Source organism: Diaphorina citri, unplaced genomic scaffold (assembly GCF_000475195.1).
Source record: "Diaphorina citri unplaced genomic scaffold, Diaci psyllid genome assembly version 1.1 scaffold627, whole genome shotgun sequence".
Lineage (NCBI taxonomy): Eukaryota > Metazoa > Arthropoda > Insecta > Hemiptera > Psyllidae > Diaphorina > Diaphorina citri.
Window position 1 is genome coordinate 1 of NW_007378060.1, and position 7,891 is coordinate 7,891.

The window sequence follows — 7,891 nt, forward strand, 5'->3', positions numbered from 1 at the left end:
ACGGCTAAACGTACAATAAACTGAACAAAAAACAAGAGGAAGAAGAAATACGTGAAGAAGAAACGAAAAACCACGTCGCAACTTTCAGCTGAAAAAAAAACTACAGAGTCACTGAATATCTTAGATACTAAATGATACTGTTATTGAAAAAATAATTAAAATCAAAATGATATGAGAGATTTAGGTTTATTTTTGCCCAATTACCAATACATTTTTCAAGATATCTGTGACTTAAATCTCATATTATAAAATCAAGATCCATTCACTCATTCACATTTCATATTCACACACTGATCGCTCTATCTCCTGAACCACAACACCTAGAAAGCTGAAATTTGGTAGGAATATTCCTTTTATGGTCTAGGTGTGCAATAAGAAAGGATTTTGCGAAAATCTAAACCGATCCTGAGATATGATCAATTTTTGATCGCTAAAATAACCATAAGAAATACACAGAGTGCAGAGACTGAGGGAGAGAAAACTTTTCCTCGCTCGCCTAATATTGAGTTTCGTTTATGTTTTTAGTTTGATAAAAATACAAGTTCGGCCATGCCTTTTCCACAAGCTTGGCCATGCCTCGGGATGAACTAGCGGGATTCCGGAGCGAAGCGACGGAATTCAGCTAGTAAATCTTATATTATAAGAACGAGAACTCATTCACATTTCACACACTGATCGCTCTATCTCCAGAACCACAACACCTAGAAAGCTGAAATTTGAAAAAAAAAAAAAATCTATTCAAAAACTCCAAGAGATTTTCCATTGTTCTTGTGACAGAATTCGAAGGATCTTATTAGAGTGACCAAATGACCAATAAAAGATTGCAGTCAAATATTTTTGTTGACTTTCTGAAACGGCAGAAACCCGGGTATTTTGTTTGGTGGCATGCCTTACTATGTTGGTTCTGGTGATATCCAGGGAATATACAAATGTAAAAGGGAGGAATTTTATTTCCCTGTTTCTCCTAACACTTCAGGTAGGGGATGAAATTACTCCCTACATAATATCAAGGCAGATATACTATGTATGTAGATAGGTACCTATACAATATGTAGGTAGTGGGTAGGTATAACATGATAAATTTTCAATGTGTGTAGGTTTGCCAGTAGGTTTCTGCAAGGTATTAATCCCCTCCCCCCCACTCTCTCATCACCACCCCAGGGGTCACATAAATAAGTGTTGTGTACAGAGAGGGGGGCTGAAAGAACCCCTTCCCCGTCTTTCCCTACAGCTCTGTTCGTTAAGAATTTTTCCAGTGGCGGAGATTTGATTGTCAGTGAGGATGATTTTTGAGGTCGGTTAGCCCCCTTAATTTGATCGTGAGAGCTTCTCTCTGGCTAGTGGCAACACCATCTCGAATGCATTACTTCAATGGATCACTGATGTTGAAAAAAATTGAGTGTGGTCGATATCCAGATTGTTGACCATTTAGACAATCACTGTTCGGTTTTCTCAGCCTCACTCCTCACTCAAGCAGGGTTAGGTTAATGTGAAGAGGAAGGCAGCACCATAACAACTCTGGAACGGGTTTTCCGATTTTCATGAAATTTTGCGAACATGTTTAGCACCTACAGGAAATTTTGTTCTCAAGGATTTAGGCTCGATAAAGCCTGGGACCACGAATGGTCCTTTTCCTTAGAGATTCGTATAGGCTTAACCCATCTTTTAGTGCTGTTTGCCCCTACACCTACGTGAATTTTTTTTTGCACGCCCTTTTCACCTGCCTCGGTAGCGTAGTGGTCAAGACGCTCGCCTGGTAAACAGGAGGGCGTGGGTTCGATCCCAGCCGAGGCATGGAATTTTATCCTCATTCATTTGTGACTTTGACCACATAATAATGGAGCTCTAAGGGTTAGGTGGTAGAAAACGCCTCCGGCGTTAACCTCGCCTAGTGGTTACCTTCCACTGATATCGTCTTACCTGACTTTGTTTCACTGTCGGAGGAAGCACTGTGCAATATACCTTCCCCTTTTAAATATTCTCTACCATTGCACATGTGTGACATGATTGGCAACAATGCCTATTTTTTTGCTGTCACATTGATCTGGACACACTTTATAGAGGAGTAAGTTTGCCACAGATTCAAAGGGAAATCGCTTTCGAATGAGTCGGATTTGCTAACGGCGTTTTGGATAGAGATCACAGTTCACAGATTGATAAGATGGCACGACACGATAAAAGATAGGTACACATCTACTCACTTCAGATATTTTGGGAACAGTGCCGGTGCCGATGCATGCCGGGTGTAGGCACAACAAGCCGCTTTGGTGCTCGTTGTGATATCAGCTGATCCAAGTGTACTACACACGGTGTGTTGGGATTGGCACGCCGATAGGGCGACCTTACTCGGTGCGATTAAGGAAATTTAGGAAGGGAAGGATATTTAACGTATAACGTGATCAGGTTCGAACAAACCTTTTCACAAAAAAAAAATCTCCAAGTCTAGAACAGTCTGCGTATGCACAACCTTTCCTCAATTGTGAGAAAAGCTCGTGTACTTACCTTTTATGCTCTTTTAAATTTTCCCCAAAAGAGAGCTCAAAACTGGGAAATTCAATTTCCTAGAAACTAGAAACGACAAAGATCCCGAGACTCCCATAACGGTGTCAGCAGACGGCAGTACAAAATAACAATGTCAACAGAGACTGCATTACAAATGGTGTCTGAATTTCTGAAAATCTTGTTTGAAACATTAGCTGTCACTCTCTTGTTTTTAAAATATGAAGTCATTCCCAAGACCTAAACCACCAGTGGGTAAAAATTGAACTTCTACCAGATACGTACAGCAGATCTACTCGGTAAAAATTTCAACACCTGAGCTGGGCCACTGACTCCTATTTGAATATTCCATGCCCCCTGGCCCCCCTGCCTCTTTCCTCAGTTATACCCGAAAATTGAACCAAAGGATTGCTTTTTTTCCTTCCCTCTTGGGGGCTCTTTTTTTTCTTCGTTTTTATCTAGGTTATTTTTTTCCTGAATATTGCATAGGTTTTTCGCCATGGAAAAAAAGGCTCCGACCTTTTTTAAACTTCTTTATGTGTCTGTTAACACCTCAATAATATGCTGATTTTCCCTTATCGTATTAACATCTGCATTTTGTCTTTAAAGCCCCATGGCGTTGAGGTCACCCTTTATTTATATTCTCTGAGTCTCCAATTCTATCAACCCTCAAGACTTCTTCAGATATTCACTATCTCATTCACAATGGCATTCCGAGTCAGTGTCATAGGGCGTATTACTTTTGTCGTAGAGTGGTGAATTACTTTTATCATAGGGTAGCGAATTACTTTTCGTCTTGCCACAGTGTTCCTCTTCAGTAACACCGTCATCATCATCAAAGTCCCCCTGGTCTTCATATTGGTCGAAGCTGATCGTACTCGGGACGGGAGGTTTGTTCTTGGAACGGCAACATTTGTTGAGGACAAGCAGAGCCACGTGGTAGGAGAAGACGTAGCCAATGACACAGTGGAAGATGAGGAATATCTGGGGAGTGGAGAAAGTAAGAAACAGTGAACTAATTACCTAATTGGGGTTTAAAAAAATTGCCTGCCAGATTATGGGACCCAGCCTACTCAAAGTATTTTCAGCAAAATTGTGAAAAAGTAATAATAATTCCAATAGGAACATTTGGAACCAAATAATGAACTAATTACCTAATTGGGGTTTAAAAAAATTGCCTGCCAGATTATGGGACCCAGCCTACTCAAAGTATTTTCAGCCTTCGGCCTACATTGTTTCAGTTTTCTTTACCCTTTGGTCTCTCATTGAAGAAGCAGAAAAAATAACAATATAATGAACTAATTACCTAATTGGGGTTTAAAAAAATTGCCTGCCAGATTATGGGACCTTTTGTTGTAAACAGTTATTGAGAAAAATTGTGACTTTCAACCCCGTTTTAGCACTGCAGATTTTTAGTCTCTAGAAATAATTCCAGCCTACTCAAAGTATTTTCAGCCTTCGGCCTACATTGTTTCAGTTTTCTTTACCCTTTGGTCTCTCATTGAAGAAGCAGAAAAAAACTAGTTGCGATACCTTTGTCCTCAGTTTTCCTTTTAAAATTCGAGCGTTGATACCTTTATCCCCTGTTTTCCTTACCTTAAATTCGAGTGGCACAGACGAACTCTTGGCAATCCTATCAAAAAGGGTGAAGGTCAGCCAGACACGCTCCACAAAGAACGAAATGACGAACAGGAACTCGACAAATTCGAGCGTTGATAACTTTATCCCCTGTTTTCCTTACCTTAAATTCGAGTGGTACAGACGAACTCTTGGCAATCCTATCAAACAGGGTGAAGGTCAGCCAGACACGCTCCACAAAGAACGAAATGACGAACAGGAACTCGACAATACCATTGTTGAACCCGTGATAGCGCAGAAACCAACGCAACTGAAGCAGGAAGTTGGTCACCTGAAATAAGTATAAGTAGTTAGAAATAAATATAAGTTGCTTTATTTAGACTGTCAGCTTATGGAGGAATACGGAGATATAGTGGCAAATTCGGATAGTATAAGTAGTTAGAAATAAATATAAGTTGCTTTATTTAGACTGTCAGCTTATGGAGGAATACGGAGATATAGTGGCAAATTCGGATACTACAAAGGTTACGTCAAGATTATTATTCACAGTTTTTCAAAATTATAGTTTCCATTTTTCACACCACCCTACCGCATGTTAATTCGGATAATTGTGATAGTTATCTCCAGAATGTTCAGGAAAGTTCACAATGGCCTAGAATTCAAACACAAACTCAAAGCTGAAAAAAACTTCGATTTTTCTGGACATTAGGTCCGGAATTTGATCTGAACAGTGACAATAGCTCTCATATGCGAAGATTGCGGCAGTAATCTACAAAGGTTACGTCAAGATTATTATTCACAGTTTTTCAAAATTATAGTTTCCATTTTTCACACCACCCTACCGCATGTTATTTTTGGTTTCCGAATGTTTCTGAGGGTAAGAAACATTCCTCTTCTTATCCAATAGTTGCATCTAATAAACCAAATCTTGGTCCATGTCCCAAAATGTGACGCTTTCACTGGACAAGCGGTAAAAATCCAACCAATCGTTTACTTTCGTCCGAACAATGTCGGAGATTTCCGGACAGAATTCGAAGGATCTTGTTAGAGTGACCAAATGACCAATAAAGATTGCAGTCAAATATTTTCGTTGACTTTCTGAAACGCAGAAACCCGGGTATTGTTTGGTGGCATGCCTTACTATGATGGTTCTGGTGATATCCAGGGAATATACAAATGTAAAAGGGAGGAATTTTATTTCCCTGTTTCTCCTAACACTTGAGATAGGGGATGAAATTACTCCCTACATAATATCAAGGCAGATATACCTACAATGTAATATGTATGTAGATAGGTACCTATACAATATCTAGTCATACCTATGAATTATTCTAGTCTTTCTGTTTTCTCTTTTTGTTCCTTTACTGTACTTTTTTTTTTTTATTATTATTATTTTTTAATTCTCGTCTTTTTATCAGATTCTTTCCAATAACTCTGTCAATATTTTCCTAACTTTTTTTTATTAATTTTGGTGTTTTGAGAACTTCATTATTTTTTTTTACTTTCTTATGTTTTTTTTATTGGACAGTTAAACCTATGCTTGGAAATCTAATCGTAGGGCTTCAAAAGAAATTCGGTTGGCTAGACTCGTATAACAAAAAAATACGGATTTGACTGTGAGTAATCTCTGTCAGTGGCAAAAATAAAAACAGCATTACTTATTTTAGTTTTACTCAAGTTAGTGGATATAGTGTATATTTTTATTACATGCATTATTTACAAAGATCATACAAAAAATCGTTCCAAAAGCAGTTCTGTTTATTTTAAAAAAATCTATTCAAAAACTCCAAGGGATTTCCCATTGTTCTTGTGACAGAATTCGAAGGATCTTATTAGAGTTACCAAATGACCAATAAAGATTGCAGTCAAATATTTTTGTTGACTTTCTGAAACGGCAGAAACCCGGGTATTGTTTGGTGGCATGCCTTACTATGTTGGTTCTGTTGATATCCAGGGAATATACAAATGTAAAAGGGAGGAATTTTATTTCCCTATTTCTCCTAACACTTGAGGTAGGGGATGAAATTACTCCCTACATAATATCAAGGCAGATATACTATGTATGTAGATAGGTACCTATACAATATGTAGGTAGTGGGTAGGTATAATATGATAAATTTTCAATGTGTGTAGGTTTGCTTGTAGGTTTCTGCAAGGTATTAATCCCCTCCCCCCCACTCTCTCATCATCACCCCAGGGGTCACATAAATAAGTGTTGTGTACAGAGAGGGGGGCTGAAGGAACCCCTCCCCATCTTTCCCTACAGCTCTGTTCGTTAAGAATTTTTCCAGTGGCGGAGATTTGATTGTCAGTGAGGATGATTTTTGAGGTTGGTTAGACCCCCTAATTTGATCGTGAGAGCTTCTCTCTGGCTAGTGGCAATACCATCTTGAATTTACTAGTTCCCAATGGATCACTGATGTTTAATTAGTGCGTCTGCCTTGTAAGCGCTAGGCCGTGGGTTCGATTCCCGCCCGGGGCGGATTTTATCCTGATGGGATAAAATTCGTTCTTACCATCTTGAATGTACTAGTTCCCAATGGATCACTGATGTTAAAAAAAATTGAGTGTGGTCGATATCCAGATTGTTGACCATTTAGACAATCACCGTTCGGTTTTCTCGGCCTCACTTCTCACTCAAGCAGGGTTAGGCCGGCCATACACTATCAGGTCGCCTGTCAGTTTTGACCTGTCAGGTCCGACTTGTCATGTTTGTCTGGAATGAAGTGTGTGGCAGTAAAAACTAGTTTGTCAGGTGGCATGTCAGGCGACCTGAGACATGATGAAAATTCGATAAGTTCTGTCATGACATGAAGTCAGAAATTCAGAATGCACAGTGTATGGCGGTTTCATCAGGTCTCAGTTTTCAGTGAGCTTGAGCAAAGACAGCAAAAGCAAATCATCACCAGGAGGATCCATAGTAAACTGATAACTGATGAAATCTTCATGCAGTGTGTGTGCTCATCAGGCTTCATGCCAGAAATGACAGGTCGGACTTGACAGTTCAAAACTGACAGGCGACCTGATAGTGTATGGCCGGCCTTAGGTTAATGTGAAGAGGAAGGCAGCACCATAACAACTCTGGAACGGGTTTACCGATTTTCGTGAAATTTTGCGAACATGTTTAGCACCTACAGGAAATTTTGTTTTCAAGGATTTAGGCTCGATAAAGCCTGGGACCGCGAATGGTCCTTTTCCTTAGAGATTCGTATAGGCTTAACCCATCTTTTAGAGCTGTTTGCCCCTACACCTACGTGATTTTTTTTTTTTTTTTTTTTTTTTTTTTACGCCCTTTTTCTAAACCCCCAGGGGGGAATTTTTTTTTTAGGGGGTTAAATTATGAAACTATGTCTCTTATCTTTTGTTAATTTAGTTTGATTTTTTTATTGCTTTAATTTTTCCATACTTCAAATAATACTATTGGTTCTATTAAAAATACAAAACATTCTCAAGGTAGCTTGGGGTTCTTATATATTGTTTCTCTTCTATTGGACTTGAGGTTAAGTATTCGCACATTTATCTTTGGATATGCTTAGCCCTGTACGTTTATCATGTCATCCATCAAACAAGTTGATTTCTTTTCAGTTTGAAATTTTTTATACATGGAAGTCTTCATTTTTACTTTTTCGGGAAATGTTAACCTATATTTCTGTGGGGTTTTGTTCAAGAAATGCAGTTATTTTAGGTTTTGATAAAGGAAACTGTAACTGCTAAGGTGTTATCGTCCCCGAAGAGGGAAGGAAGGCAGGATAGGAGAAAACCAGCCGTTCCGAGAGGGGAAATGTAAAAATGAAGACTTTCACAGAAATATAGG

At 38.9% G+C, this 7,891-nt stretch overlaps 1 long non-coding RNA gene across 1 annotated transcript; it reads right to left on the bottom strand.

The window, feature by feature from the left end:
- Positions 1–3,094: 3,094 nt before the first annotated feature.
- Positions 3,095–4,200, bottom strand: LOC113468032. The gene is made up of 2 exons (XR_003391903.1): positions 4,096–4,200; positions 3,095–3,483 (listed from the first exon to the last, which is right to left on the bottom strand). It is a non-coding gene; the product is annotated as an uncharacterized LOC113468032 (long non-coding RNA).
- Positions 4,201–7,891: the final 3,691 nt, after the last annotated feature.